Source organism: Xenopus tropicalis, chromosome 8 (genome assembly GCF_000004195.4).
Source record: "Xenopus tropicalis strain Nigerian chromosome 8, UCB_Xtro_10.0, whole genome shotgun sequence".
Lineage (NCBI taxonomy): Eukaryota > Metazoa > Chordata > Amphibia > Anura > Pipidae > Xenopus > Xenopus tropicalis.
In genome coordinates this window covers 118488770-118504199 of record NC_030684.2, presented here as the reverse complement: position 1 = coordinate 118504199, position 15430 = coordinate 118488770, and the positions used below count along the sequence as shown (strand labels likewise).

Here is a 15430-nt window from a genome sequence, read left to right as displayed (position 1 = left end):
GGGAGAGAGATCTTATTTCATAAAGAAACATTGTTTTTGCAACATTTATGCTGCATGTATAACGAGTCTGCAATGTATTCAAGTATGTTGTGAAGGTCGGCACTGCGAACTCGTAAGGACACACTAGTTTAGTTACATAGAGGCCAACCAGCCCTATAAGGACATTGCCGTGTGGCCCTACTTATATATATTTCAGTGTAACCATATATTGTTGGTTCTTTTGTTAAAAATTAATCTTGTGCATTTTTTTTATTTCATTGCTGTGGGTCTGTTCTATGGAAGCTGCAAGTTGTTGTGGCGCTAATGAGATAACTTGTGTGTGCATGGTTAGGTAACATATTGATTGCTGTATATGGGCGATGTATTTGTACCGGTTAGGATATTTTCAATGAGAAAAGAGACGTTAATTAAACACCCTCCTTATGCTCCTAAAAAGCAAAGTCTTCTTTAGTGGATCAACCTTGTGTTAATTAATTTCCATTTACAAGGGATTGCCGACATGCAGCAGTTTGGTTAGTAACTGGCCGCCAATAGGGTCAAAGTTGTCAACCTGTCTAGACAAGTATGGCCATATCCAGCCACATTTCATGTTACAGAAAAGTCTGTGCTCTTTTTTCCACTAAGCACAGAAATTTCTGCTTATTGGATTAATTGTGCTTTGTTTGTGATTTCAGTAATTGCATCCAATCGACATTTCCAATAACCCAACCTTGGGTGAGACAATGCAAGCTGAAGTGTTACTGATTATATAGGTCTCAGTGACTGGGACAGGGCTTTGTAGTGGGAGCTGAGAAGTCCAGATTGAACTGGGGAACTGCTTGAAATTTCACTGGCACAATTATTAAGAAGTGAACTGACTGAATTCAAATTCAGTTGTAATATTCATTGGTTGAGGGGGTGGGGAGTTTGTATTCATATTTGTTTTGCTGGACCTGTTAGGAAAGATGCTTAATCAAACTTTAAGTTTGTATTGTATTCTAGTGAACACACTTGTTGAATTGTGCTGCAGTTGTTTTTGGGGGAGCCAAGGCTGAATGTGGATTGAATAAATGTTTTAACCAGGCAGGAGATGGACTCAATATACATTCAGGAGAAACAACATAACATCTAGTATCAAAGGTGCCTCATGTTGATTAAATGATACATTGCAATTAGTGTAATGTGTAACAATTGAATATACTTGCAGAAATCCTGTGTTGAACTGCAACACACATTCCAAAAGCAGAAGCATAAAATACCCTATAGATCCTCAGTATTTCTTATCTCTTTTTGGCTGTACTTGTTAATAACATTTCAAAAACACTGTTAAGCAATGCAATTCTGTGTGTTTACCATCAACCAAAAATGCAAATGTATTTCATCCCTTTTAATATCAGCAACACCTGAAATCAAAATGCTGCAGGGCTCATTTTGTACAGGGTTTGTAGGTAGGTAATTTTTTCGTTGTATTTGGAGTACAACTGTCTGTGCATGGAGTGTTACATCTGGAAGGGTCAGATATTTTCTGCTGGAATTATAAGGCTCCCTTGTGCTTGTCAGTGCAATGCAAGTTTGCGGTCTCTAAAAGAAGCAGCACTAAGTATTTTCCAGCACTTGCTCACAGAGCCTTGTCGATTCAGCCTGTCAGTTGAACAATAGGCAACTTATCAAGATAGAGCTCTCACTGACACCTCTTTGCTGCCTGGACTGAGAGGGTCTCCTTGTCTTTCTGCTGATGCCAGAGTTTTGCTGAACACATTTGGACTTTATGAATTGGCTATACAGTAAGGTAAGTTGCTATGGCCATTAAAACACTGTTTTGACATGTATGTGTTAATAACATGTAGTATGGGCCTATACTGTCAATTTAACTTTCTCTGCCAAAAACTCATCATCTGCAATCAGCAGCATATTTCTGGGGTAGTTTCATCTTGCTCACAGGTGCCTCATGTGGATTTAATTATATATTGTAAGTGCATGTGTAAAATTTGATATATATTTGCAGATTATTAGTCAGGCACGCAGCCTGTAGCTTTCCAACTGTTGTAGAACTCAACTCACACCCCACAAGCAGAGGGCTAGATTCTGGTTACTATTCAATAAAATCTTATACATCCTTGTTGAATGTAATTTGCCTTAGAACAGTAAGGATACATAGATAAATTCTAACAATATGTAGACATTTCTGTCCGTCAGTTTTCAGCAACATTGAATAGAAATTTGTTGCCACTCTGTGAAGAGGAAAATCCTGCGACAGGGATTCAAGCCTTGTTTTTTCTTCATACAAACAATTTTATGTACAAGGGGTTTTATTGTGCTTATGGAGAAGTGTGTAAAGTACATTTATTGCATATCTTATCCTGAATGCTTGGGATCTAGGATTTATGTACTTTAGATCCAGTACCATACTTGGATGTAGCAATGTCAGTTTTACAAACCAGTGTGAGCTGTCCCATTACCAATCTACTACATTGAACGTGAGGCATTTTAGGAAGAATAGACACAGAGCTTATCCTAACTAGGAGACATTACATTAGGAGACTGGGACCAGATACCTAGCCGGTGGCACAGACAAGTTTCTATTCTCATTTGCATAATGCGTTCTAATCTATTTAACAGTTTAAAATAGTCTGGCATAAGACAATTATAGTCTAAGTCTAGCAAAAACAATTAGGGTGACATTTGGAATGTCTTCTTTATTCTTCCTGGGTACAAGGAACTATAGCATGGTATTGCTAATACATAAGTCAGTTCCCCTCTCAAAATACTGTACAGAATGGACATTGATTACAAATTGCCTGTAAAGTAGCTGACTTGAATAACCCTATAATAGAAAAGTCATTTGAGATGTTCTCAATAAAAATTGAGGCAGACACTAGAAACTTGCTGACCAAATTGCCTCACAAAATTACCCTAATTCAGAATTGGATGTGAGAGTTCCTTATTCAGCCTATGTCACAGTGGCTCCGAAAGCCCTTGGTAGCTAGAATGACATCCCCCTGAAATAATGGCGGGCACACAGAACTGGTCAATTTACTGAACATATAAGCAATATAGTTTTAGTACATTTCCTTGGACTGTGCTGATAACCTCAAAATCTCTTGACTAAGTGCAACATCTGGACTTTTATAGGCCAATACTAAATTCCTAATTTTTCCAAGACTCTTCTGTGGCGAAGACAAAACTTCTGCAAGCCCTGCTAGTTTTGTAAAAACTGAATTTATGGAAATATAGGCTTAGTATCTACTAAACTACAAAACCTTCTGGTATATGAAAAAAATCTCAGCCTTTTATGAACATCTCAGAATCTTTCTACCTGCTGATCTGAACAGACTATATATATGAATTTTCCTTTCATGAATAAAAAGATTATAAAATTTTGCAAGAGATGTAAGAATGTACCTCTACAAACTTAAAAGGTAGTTAATTTTCTACAAAATACTTGCTTTTCTAAATGTATAAATCTATGATAAAATGACTTTGCATTTGCAAGAATCAAATTATTGGATTCTGGTGTCACAAAATTCGCATGGAATGACAATCTCCTAATATTTACTTTATCGAAACCCAAAACAAGTCAAAAACTAGGCGTTGTCTGGCAGACCCTGTTATAGATCATTCATTTGTCAGCCATACTCCGATTATATTATTGGATGGTTTCTGTATCCAGCAATACAACGCGATCCATTATTGACGAGAATTACTAAAATAATGTACTGAAGAACTGCACCATCCATGGAAAATCTAAATATTAAACAGTTTTGATAAATTGATACTCACTCAAACTTTTACGTAAAACATTCTGCCCTACTACTTATAAAGCTATTAGTTCTCCTTTAATAACTGTGGCAAAAGATTTAGATCCTAAACCGTAAGCACAGTTAATGGGCATATACCTACAGGATTGGCCATTTAGTTAGCAGTCAGAATACAATGTTAAGTTTTATGTGTAGAGACCCACTGCTCAGACTGTGGAGCTAACATTTTTTTCTTGGTTTTGTGTGGAATGAAGAAATATTTATTCTTTAAAAAAATGTATGTAATTTTTTTTTTAAAAAAAAGCTTTAGTCTAGAGCAATGCTGTTCAACTGGTGGCTGTAAATCTACTTTTTGTGGCCCACAACGGTTAGTAAGAAAAGCAATCTTATTACCTTATTAAAGATTGGTATGTTGTGAATGGTGTCAAGCTGAACGGTATTAAAAAAACAAAAACCAAAAAAAAAAAAACATTTAATTGAGAGTAAGGTTTTTTCAACACTTGAGTGTCATAAGATTGCCTGCATGTAACCTTTCACACCTCCATGGCACCAGCAGTGTGTTCTTCAATGCCATGGTGAGTGTGGGGTTAAGATCCGCTATAACGTATCATCATGAGCTGTCTTGTAATGGATTGCTTCAATAGTATGTTATGTCTTGATTTTAGTCTTATGTGTTGAGTATTGACTGCCTTCTTTTCCTGTGGGTGGATCTGATTGGGTTAATAGTTGGGAGGGGGGGTCTGTAAGGTGTTGTATTTTATTATAAGGGAAGGGTTTTTTTTTTTTTCTTTTTGGTGGGTTAATGCTGGTTTTTATGATATCATGCTTGCCATGTGATATAGGGATAACTGCTGCTAATTTTGGCAGGGGAAGCCGATATTATGTATTAAGCTTGTTGGGTCAGTCCCATTTGAATGTTAAATGTTACTGTCTTTTAATTGTGCATGGTAAATACCACTTAGTGTTATAAATTATACAACCGGATCCAAAAAAAGTTGGGACACTAACAATTGTGAATAAAACTGAACGCAATGATGCGGAGGTGCCAACTTCTAATATTTTATTCAGAATAGAACATAAATCACGGAACAAAAGTTTAAATGAGAAATGTACCATTTTAAGGGAAAATATGTTGATTCAGAATTTCATGGTGTCAACAATCCAAAAAAGTTGGAGACAAGTAGCAATAAGAGCTGGAAAAAGTAATTTGAGCATAACGAAGAGCTGGAAAGACCAAATAACACTATTAGGTCAATTGGCACCTGATTGGGTAATAAAAGAGCTTCTCAGAGTGCAGTGTCTCTCAGAAGCCAAGATGGGTAGGGATCACCAATTCCCACAATGTTGCACAGAAGATAGTGAGCAATATCAGAAAGTGTTACCCAGCAAAAAATTTTTGCATCTATCATCATCAACTGTGTCATAACATGCATCCCGAAGATTCAGAGAATCTGGAACAATCTCTGTGCGTAAGGGTCAAGGCCGTAAACTACTGGATGCCTGTGATCTCCGGGCCCTTAAACGACCTGCACCACAAACAGGAAGCTACTTAAAGGAAATCCGGAATGGGCTCAGGAATACTTCCAGAAACTTGTCAGTGAACAAACCCACCGTGCATCCGCCGTTGCAGCTGAAACTCTACAGTGCAAGAAGAAGCCATTTCTAAGCAAGATCCACAAGCTCAGGCGTTTTCACTGGGCAGGGATCATTTAAATGGGTGTGCGCAAATGGAGACTGTTTCTGTGTCAGACGAGTCACGATCGAAGTTCTTTTTGGAAATCTGGGACGCCATGTCATCCGGACCAAAGAGGACATGGACAACCCAGTTGTTATCAAACGCTCAGTTCAGAGCCTGCATCTCTATGGTATGGGTTGCATGAGTGGCGTATGGCATGGCGCTTGCATGTCTGGAAGGCAGCATCAATGCAGAAAATATATTCAGGTCTAGAACAACATTATGCTCCATCCGATGTCATCTCTTTCAGGGAAGACCTGCATTTTCAACCAAGATAATGCCAGACCACATTCTGCATCAATCAACATCATGGTGCGTAGGAGAAGGATCCGGGTCATGAAATGGCCAGTCTGCAGTCCAGATCTTTCACCTATAGAGATCATTTGCGCATCATAAAGAGGAAGGTGCGACAAAGAAGGCCCAAGACGATTTGAACATTTAGAGGCCTGTATTAGACAAGAATGGGAGAGCATTCTATTCCTAAACTTGAGAAACTGGTCTCCTCGGTCCCAGACGTCTGTTGAGTGTTGTTAGAAGAAGGGAGATGCCACGCAGTGGTGAAAATGGCTTGTCCAACTTTTTGCGATTTGTTACACTATGAAATTCTGCTAACATATTTTTCCCTTAAAATGGTACATTTTCTCAGTTTAAATTTTGTTCCGTGATTTATGTTCTATTCTGAATAAAATATTAGAAGTTGGCAAACCTCCACATCATTGCGTTCAGTTTTATTCACAATTTGTTTTAGTGTCCAACTTTTTTGGAATCCGGTTTGTAGTAGTGTTCCTGAAGCAACGACCAATTTTACCAGTGCAGGGCAACAGTAAATTTATTATTTTTATTACTTTCATTTTTGGTGTTACTGTTCCTTTAAAGTGGACATGGTCTCCAAATTGGGTATGGTTTTAGAAATCGGAGTAGTTAACACTGACTCCATTACTGGCTTTTTAAACATATAGGCCAAAATTGCAGCCCTGGTACAAAGAACTTGCTATTTTATAAGTGGTAGAACTGTGTACTGGGAGAAATACTGGTTATACGTGGCAACTAGAGGTTCCGATGCATGTGTCTGAACAGACACGTGCTTTAGTGTTAGGTTATGACCATTTGGGCCTACCAGATAACCTAACACTCACAGGGCCAGATTAACTTAACTTATCTTTTTCACTTTATAAGTGCAAAAGTTAAGTTTCTGAATTAAAGAGCATTTAGTTAAACCTTCATCTGGAGTGAAAACAAAAACCTGTTGATTTTTATTATATATATATATATATAATATATATATATATAATATATATATATATATATATATATATATATAATATATATATATATTATATATAATTTATTTATATTTATTTATTGTCTGTGTGTAATATTTTAGTGATGAGTGTTCATTATGGTAACCTACATTTTTTTCAACATGTTGTAGTAGATATGGATGTGCAGCGACATCTAGTGGAACTTTTGTCAAATCTTTTTATACAGTAGCTAGGGATCATGTTATTCTGGATGTTCCAATTTGAATGTTTGTTCCATTTTATTTATATGTGTAATTTACGACATGTATAATTTATTTGTAGGGGAATGATGACTGTGTATGGTGTTTACAAAGAAATATTGGGTTTTTTTTTTTGCTGGTAATTAGTTAATAAATGTATGTAGTAAGAAATAATCATGGTTTACAAATTTGTAGTTAGATTATATACATTTAAGAGATTGAGTGTATGTCAATAATAGCAATGTAAATGTATAATTAAGTTTCTGTATGTTGTATTGTAAGAGATGCAATGGATGAAATTATTGTTCACTGTATTTTAACAAGTGTTTTAGGTGATACATAATTAGCACTGCAGGTAAGTTTGATTTAGGCACTTAGGGGAGGGGGTTGGACAGTGTTGGGGGCCCCTGGGGGGTGTGAAGGGTAGGGGCCCTTTGGGGGGGGTGCAGGGGCCTTTGAGGCAGAAGATTTATTGAATACTATAAGAACTGAGTATCTTCATGTTTTATGTTGGGAGAGTTTTTCCAAATAAAACCTGTGTTTTTTTGCCAGAAGATGTGGTGTCCCTTTCTGTATGTCCAGATGCTCCTGCTTACTTGTGTAATTGTTACTTGTGTGGTTTAAAAAACAGCATTATTGAGCTAGTTGCTTGGTAAATGTATGTAAAGAGTGATACTGACATGAAAAATTTTTTGTTCAAAATAAAGTTGTCTTGTTTATGCTGTCTAATGTTTTTTTTTAAAAGTGTTCTTAGTCAGTTGTAAGAGAATTTACCATTTTCTTGCGAATTGCTATTGATTGTTTTACAGCTAAAGTGATGCATTCCTGACTGGTTAGCTGAATAGATCACACCAGCCTCCAATCCTTTGGTGTTATAGTCAGAGTTCACATTTGTGGTCTGTTATAGACATTTGCCTGTTAAATCTTTACAGCAGCGTCAACTAGAATATTCCATTTCAGTATGAGCCAAGGCAAGATTATAGTTTAGCAGAGTACTATTAGTATCTGCATCATGTGTGGTAAATACATGTATCTGAAAATCCTGTTTTGTGTACGTGTACATTTTAACAGATTTATTTAGAACAAGTGGGACATTTGTCCATTGCTGTAGGTTGAAGTTAGAAAGGGTAGTGAATTGAAATTGAATTCATGGTTGCTGACTTTAATCACCATAGCTTTTTCCAGATAAGCTGCTATAATGATTTAGACAATTTAAAATAATTTTTTAATTTTTGCTGTTAGTTATTAAGGAATATTGTGCTGAGTAATGTAAAGAATATTTTAAGACTACTGGTTGTGTGTGGAAAATTTAAAATAAAACCAAGTTTCTGATATTTACTGTGTTAAATCTGTTATTTCATTTAACAAACTATAACTTTGGGTTGTATTTTAAAAGTTTCAGAGTCCTCTGATAATAGTGTATTAATAGTTAGTGCTCTTTGTTGAAACAAAGCAAAACACAGATAACCAATCCGTTATGTACTTTGAAAATATCTGCTATAACGTAAGCTCACCGAGTACATTTAATCTCATTATTTATACTTGTTTGCAGTAGACAGAACAACTGCACAAGAAACATACTTGACTAAATGGGAAGAAGATTTACAGTCACAGTCTAGAACAGAACTCGTTAAATATATGAAACACAGCTAGTAAAACTTCAGTTTGTGTAGTCTTTAGTGAAGAGCATAGAAATATCTTTAGAATGGTACTACACCCCATCATGTATTAGCAGACTGGAGTAAATCTCTGGGTCTATCATCTGGCTGTAAAGGATGTGGAGAACAAGCATCATTGATACACACATGGTGGACATCCCAAAGTAGCTGATGAATTCTGGCAGATGGTTGCAACACTGCTCTCCGAGGTCCCACGATGCCTATAGAACCAACACCAAAAACATTCTTGCCAGGAATGAAAATGAGAGCGTACAATCTAAGATAGCAGAAACTAGTCACATACAATTTGGAGAGCAGCAAGGTAACTACTAGCAGCCAATTGGAAATGCCTCATATTCCAGGATTGCAAACATTAATTAAAAATTAATTGGATTTATGGAATCATTAGATTTTAGAGTAAACTTTGGCAAAGAACCTACAAGGGGAATGAAGTGGTATCCGATGGCAAGTACTTAGCGAGCCAGCAGATTGGAACTAATGACACATCCTGAGACATCTAATATAAAGGACTAAGGAGGTGTAAATTTAGCTGGATTCGCTATCTAAGCAATGTGAATCCCAACCTAACCCTCTCTTTTCTCTTCCCTTTACTTTTTACTTGCCTTTTCTCTTCTTTTTTTCTGTTTAAACAAAATTATATTGTCTATACAAAGAAACACTTGTTGGAAAATGTGCAACAATTGTCAGTTAATATGATATAGAATATGTTGTTGTTGTTTTTAATAGTACTATGATTGTACCCTGTTAAATGATGATAAAATCAACATTTTGTATCCTGATTTTATATAATAATAAAGAGGAAATGTATTTGTTGTAGTAATGGTCATGAATGAACTAACACAATTTACACAATGAACTACCAGGAAAGATTGGGGTCAAGGTTACCAATTGAATTGCTTGTTGTATTGTTTCCTTCAGTATATGAAAAGTTGTATCGTTGTGTACGCAAACATTTATTTATGTAGGAGTGCTTTGTTTATATTGTACTGTTGGGAGACTAGTAATTGTATGATGCTGCTGTGAGGTTGAGGAAGTATAAAATTAATATTAAAGCAATTCATAAATTAAAATTTAGTCCGTTATTATGAATTTAGTTAGTAAATGATATATTGTCCAGAAAAGTGTTTTGTTGTAATGTGTTGTCAATACATCTTAATGATGAGAAACTGATGAAAGTATGTTGTACTGGATTTATTTTTTTGAAAACACTAAAGAAATAGGGAGTAAACATAGTATAAAATATTGTTTATATATTATTTTTATATTAATAATAAACTGGTTCCCCTGCATTTCTTTTTGTAATTGTGGATATTTCATAATAAGGGTAGAATATAATATGAATTGGAACTTAGGGAGAGGAAAAACATGATTTAGTATTTTTTACAGTTTTAATATATTTTTGAAGTTTGCATTTGAAAAGTTTATTTAAACAAAAAAAAAATTTGAATATGATTTGAAAAGATTCACCCCGATACAAATGGGAAGAATGCGTAAAGGCTTATCCTCAAATTTTTTTTTACAAGTGAAAGATAAATTTATATAGTGAAAAGTTAGATTTTCATTTTTTTTTTATTATGTATAACTGGCCATTACTCTTTACGAACGTCGTCCGTCGCCGCCGCAAAGGAAAAATGTAAATTTTGGCTTCTGGAGAGTGGTGAAGTGCTGGTTTGCGGCTGAGTGGTCGTCGGCTGCAGCCCGCAAAGAGACCAGAAGCCAGAGAAGGGCTGTAGAAGATATCCGAGATGCTGTAATGTGGGGGCTTGTGTGTGAGGTGGGGGTTGGGGTTTTGGGGGGAGGATAGTGTAGGTGCGGAGGAAGCGTTAATGGCCCTCTCTCTCCCCCATGGAGGTAGAGCAAGCGAGGATCTGGGCCCGTCGGTGCGTGCGCAATTCGGGTTATCGCTTCTCGGCCTTTTGGCTAATACAAGTGTAGTATCTGTTTTATCAGTTTAATATCTGATACGTCCCTATCTGGGACCAATATATTAAATGGATTTTGGAAACAGGGAGATGGAAGAGAGCTTGCTCTGTCCACTCCACGCATCGACCTGGTATTGCAGTACCTCCAGGACCGGTGCACCTCTCTTATCCAGTTTGAAAAATCAGAACAAGCTCGAATCTGCAGCAGCAGCACAACAAGTGCAAAGAAACAGCAGCAACAAGCAGCCCAAGGAAGGGGAAAAAAGAACTTTGCAAGACTTTGCAGGAGACAGTTTGCTGTTAATGTCGTCATCCGCCCGTTGTTTGGTGTGATGCCCTTTCAGCCGGGACTCGTTGCAGGAGCTCGTTGTGTGCTTGATTGTGTGCGCCAGAAAGAGGCGGGGCTATGTAAATGTTGGCTTCTGGGAGAGTGGTGAAAGTTGCTGTTGGCGGTGCTGAGTGGTCGTCGGCTGCAGCCCGCAAAGAGACCAGAGCCAGAGAAGGGCTGTAGAGATATCCGAGATGCTGTAATGTGGGGGCTTGTGTGTGAAGGTGGGGGTTGGGGTTTTGGGGGGAGGATAGTGTAGGTGCAGGAGGAAGCGTTATGGCCCCTCTCCTCGCCCATGGAGGTAGAGCAAGCGAGGATCTGGGCCCGTCGGTGCGTGCGCAATTCGGGTTATCGCTTCTCGGCCTTTTTGGCTAAGATCAAGTGTAGTATCTGTTTCTTAATCAGTTTAATATCTGATACGTCCCTATCTGGGGACCCATATATTAAATGGATTTTTGGAACAGGGAGATGGAAGAAGAGCTTGCTCTGTCCACTCCACGCATCGACCTGGTATTGCAGTACCTCCAGGACCGGTGCACCTCTCTTATCCAGTTTGAAAAATCAGAAACAAGCTCGAATCTGCAGCAGCAGCACAACAAGTGCAAAGAAAACAGCAGCAACAAGCAGCCCAAGGAAGGGGAAAAAAAAACTTTGCAAGACTTTGCAGGAGACAGTTTGCTGTTAATGTCGTCATCCGCCCGTTGTTTGGTGTGATGCCCTTTCAGCCGGGACTCGTTGCAGGAGCTCGTTGTGTGCTTGATTGTGTGCGCCAGAAAGAGGCGGGGCTATGTAAATGTTGGCTTCTGGGAGAGTGGTGAAGTTGCTGTTGCGGTGCTGAGTGGTCGTCGGCTGCAGCCCGCAAAGAGACCAGAGCCAGAGAAGGGCTGTAGAAGATATCCGAGATGCTGTAATGTGGGGCTTGTGTGTGAGGTGGGGGTTGGGGTTTTGGGGGGAGGATAGTGTAGGTGCAGGAGGAAGCGTTATGGCCCCTCTCTCTCCCCATGGAGGTAGAGCAAGCGAGGATCTGGGCCCGTCGGTGCGTGCGCAATTCGGGTTATCGCTTCTCGGCCTTTTGGCTAAGATCAAGTGTAGTATCTGTTCTTATCAGTTTAATATCTGATACGTCCCCTATCTGGGGACCATATATTAAATGGATTTTTGGAACAGGGAGATGGAAGAAGAGCTTGCTCTGTCCACTCCACGCATCGACCTGGTATTGCAGTACCTCCAGGACCGGTGCACCTCTCTTATCCAGTTTGAAAAATCAGAACAAGCTCGAATCTGCAGCAGCAGCACAACAAGTGCAAAGAAACAGCAGCAACAAGCAGCCCAAGGAAGGGGAAAAAAAGAACTTTGCAAGACTTTGCAGGAGACAGTTTGCTGTTAATGTCGTCATCCGCCCGTTGTTTTGGTGTGATGCCCTTTCAGCCGGGACTCGTTGCAGGAGCTCGTTGTGTGCTTGATTGTGTGCGCCAGAAAGAGGCGGGGCTATGTAAATGTTGGCTTCTGGAGAGTGGTGAAGTTGCTGTTGCGGTGCTGAGTGGTCGTCGGCTGCAGCCCGCAAAGAGACCAGAGCCAGAGAAGGGCTGTAGAAGATATCCGAGATGCTGTAATGTGGGGGCTTGTGTGTGAGGTGGGGTTGGGGTTTTGGGGGGAGGATAGTGTAGGTGCAGGAGGGAAGCGTTATGGCCCCTCTCTCTCCCCATGGAGGTAGAGCAAGCGAGGATCTGGGCCCGTCGGTGCGTGCGCAATTCGGGTTATCGCTTCTCGGCCTTTTGGCTAAGATCAAGTGTAGTATCTGTTCTTATCAGTTTAATATCTGATACGTCCCCTATCTGGGGAACATATACTTAAATGGATTTTTGGAAACAGGGAGATGGAAGAGAGCTTGCTCTGTCCCACATCCACGCATCGACCTGGTATTGCAAGTAACCTCCAAGGACCGGTGCACCTCTCTTATCCAGTTTGAAAAATCAGAACAAGCTCGAATCTGCAGCAGCAGCACAACAAGTGCAAGAAACAGCAGCAACAAAGCAGCCCAAGGAAGGGGAAAAAAGAACTTTGCAAGACTTTGCAGGAGACAGTTTGCTGGTTAATGTCGTCATCCGCCCGTTGTTTGGTGTGATGCCCTTTCAGCCGGGACTCGTTGCAGGAGCTCGTTGTGTGCTTGATTGTGTGCGCGCAGAAAGAGGCGGGCTAATGTAAATGTTGGCTTCTGGGAGAGTGGTGAAGTTGCTGTTGCGGTGCTGAGTGGTCGTCGGCTGCAGCCCGCAAAAGAGACCAGAGCCAGAGAAGGGGCTGTAGAAGATATCCGAGATGCTGGTAATGTGGGGGCTTGTGTGTGAGGTGGGGGTTGGGGTTTTGGGGGGAGGATAGTGTAGGTGCAGGAGGAAGCGTTATGGCCCCTCTCTCTCCCCATGGAGGTAGAGCAAGCGAGGATCTGGGCCCGTCGGTGCGTGCCGCAATTCGGGTTATCGCTTCTCGGCCTTTTGGCTAAGATCAAGTGTAGTATCTGTTCTTATCAGTTTAATATCTGATACGTCCCCTATCTGGGGACCATATATTAAATGGATTTTTGGAACAGGGAGATGGAAGAAGAGCTTGCTCTGTCCACTCCACGCATCGACCTGGTATTGCAGTACCTCCAGGACCGGTGCACCTCTCTTATCCAGTTTTGAAAAATCAGAACAAGCTCGAATCTGCAGGCAGCAGCACAACAAGTGCAAAGAAACAGCAGCAACAAGCAGCCCAAGGAAGGGGAAAAAAGAACTTTGCAGACTTTGCAGGAGACAGTTTGCTGTTAATGTCGTCATCGCGCCCGGTTGTTTGGTGTGATGCCCTTTCAGCCGGGACTCGTTGCAGGAGCTCGTTGTGTGCTTGATTGTGTGCCGCCAGAAAGAGGCGGGGCTATGTAAATGTTGGCTTCTGGGAGAGTGGTGAAGTTGCTGTTGCGGTGCTGAGTGGTCGTCGGCTGCAGCCCGCAAAGAGACCAGAGCCAGAGAAGGGCTGTAGAAGATATCCGAGATGCTGTAATGTGGGGGCTTGTGTGTGAGGTGGGGGTTGGGGTTTTGGGGGGAGGATAGTGTAGGTGGCAGGAGGAAGCGTTATGGCCCCTCTCTCTCCCCATGGAGGTAGAGCAAGCGAGGATCTGGGCCCGTCGGTGCGTGCGCAATTCGGGTTATCGCTTCTCGGCCTTTTGGCCTAAGATCAAGTGTAGTATCTGTTCTTATCAGTTTAATATCTGATACGTCCCCCTATCTGGGGACCATATATTAAAATGGATTTTTGGAAACAGGGAGATGGAAGAAGAGCTTGCTCTGTCCACTCCACGCATCGACCTGGTATTGGCAGTACCTCCAGGACCGGTGCCACCTCTCTTATCCAGTTTGAAAATCAGAACAAGCTCGAATCTGCAGCAGCAGCACAACAAGTGCAAAGAAAACAGCAGCAACAAGCAGCCCAAGGAAGGGGAAAAAAAGAACTTTGCAAGACTTTGCAGGAGACAGTTTGCTGTTAATGTCGTCATCCGCCCGTTGTTTGGTGTGATGCCCTTTCAGCCGGGACTCGTTGCAGGAGCTCGTTGTGTGCTTGATTGTGTGCGCCAGAAAGAGGCGGGGCTATGTAAATGTTGGCTTCTGGGAGAGTGGTGAAGTTGCTGTTGCGGTGCTGAGTGGTCGTCGGCTGCAGCCCGCAAAGAGACCAGAGCCAGAGAAGGGCTGTAGAAGATATCCGAGATGCTGTAATGTGGGGGCTTGTGTGTGAGGTGGGGGTTGGGGTTTTGGGGGGAGGATAGTGTAGGTGCAGGAGGAAGCGTTATGGCCCCTCTCTCTCCCCATGGAGGTAGAGCAAGCGAGGATTCTGGGCCCGTCGGTGCGTGCGCAATTCGGGTTATCGCTTCTCGGCCTTTGGCTAAGATCAAGTGTAGTATCTGTTCTTATCAGTTTAATATCTGATACGTCCCCTATCTGGGGACCATATATTAAATGGATTTTTGGAACAGGGAGATGGAAGAAGAGCTTGCTCTGTCCACTCCACGCATCGACCTGGTATTGCAGTACCTCCAGGACCGGTGCACCTCTCTATCCAGTTTGAAAAATCAGAACAAGCTCGAATCTGCAGCAGCAGACAACAAGTGCAAAGAAACAGCAGCAACAAGCAGCCCAAGGAAGGGAAAAAAGAACTTTGCAAGACTTTGCAGGAGACAGTTTGCTGTTAATGTCGTCATCGCGCCCGTTGTTTGGTGTGATGCCCTTTCAGCCGGGACTCGTTGCAGGAGCTCGTTGTGTGCTTGATTGTGTGCGCCAGAAAGAGGCGGGGCTATGTAAATGTTGGCTTCTGGGAGAGTGGTGAAGTTGCTGTTGCGGTGCTGAGTGGTCGTCGGCTGCAGCCCGCAAAGAGACCAGAGCCAGAGAAGGGCTGTAAAGATATCCGAGATGCTGTAATGTGGGGGGCTTGTGTTGAGGTGGGGGTTGGGTTTTGGGGGGGGAGGATAGTGTAGTGCAGGAGGAAGCGTTATGGCCCCTCTCTC

General features: G+C 41.1%; 7 non-coding genes across 7 annotated transcripts; all 7 read left to right on the top strand.

Moving 5' to 3' along the window:
- Nucleotides 1–10552: 10552 nt before the first annotated feature.
- LOC116407303 lies at nt 10553–10739 on the top strand. Its single transcript, XR_004220262.1, has one exon. It is a non-coding gene; the product is annotated as a U2 spliceosomal RNA (small nuclear RNA).
- Nucleotides 10740–11252: 513 nt separating this feature from the next.
- Nucleotides 11253–11446, top strand: LOC116407292. Its single transcript, XR_004220252.1, has one exon. It is a non-coding gene; the product is annotated as a U2 spliceosomal RNA (small nuclear RNA).
- A 512-nt stretch (nt 11447–11958) lies between these two features.
- Nucleotides 11959–12149, top strand: LOC116407232. Its single transcript, XR_004220193.1, has one exon. It is a non-coding gene; the product is annotated as a U2 spliceosomal RNA (small nuclear RNA).
- Nucleotides 12150–12661: 512 nt separating this feature from the next.
- On the top strand, nt 12662–12858 carry LOC116407296. The gene has a single exon (XR_004220255.1). It is a non-coding gene; the product is annotated as a U2 spliceosomal RNA (small nuclear RNA).
- A 517-nt stretch (nt 12859–13375) lies between these two features.
- Nucleotides 13376–13566, top strand: LOC116407231. The gene has a single exon (XR_004220192.1). It is a non-coding gene; the product is annotated as a U2 spliceosomal RNA (small nuclear RNA).
- A 516-nt stretch (nt 13567–14082) lies between these two features.
- On the top strand, nt 14083–14278 carry LOC116407297. The gene has a single exon (XR_004220256.1). It is a non-coding gene; the product is annotated as a U2 spliceosomal RNA (small nuclear RNA).
- Nucleotides 14279–14792: 514 nt separating this feature from the next.
- Nucleotides 14793–14982, top strand: LOC116407248. Its single transcript, XR_004220209.1, has one exon. It is a non-coding gene; the product is annotated as a U2 spliceosomal RNA (small nuclear RNA).
- Nucleotides 14983–15430: the final 448 nt, after the last annotated feature.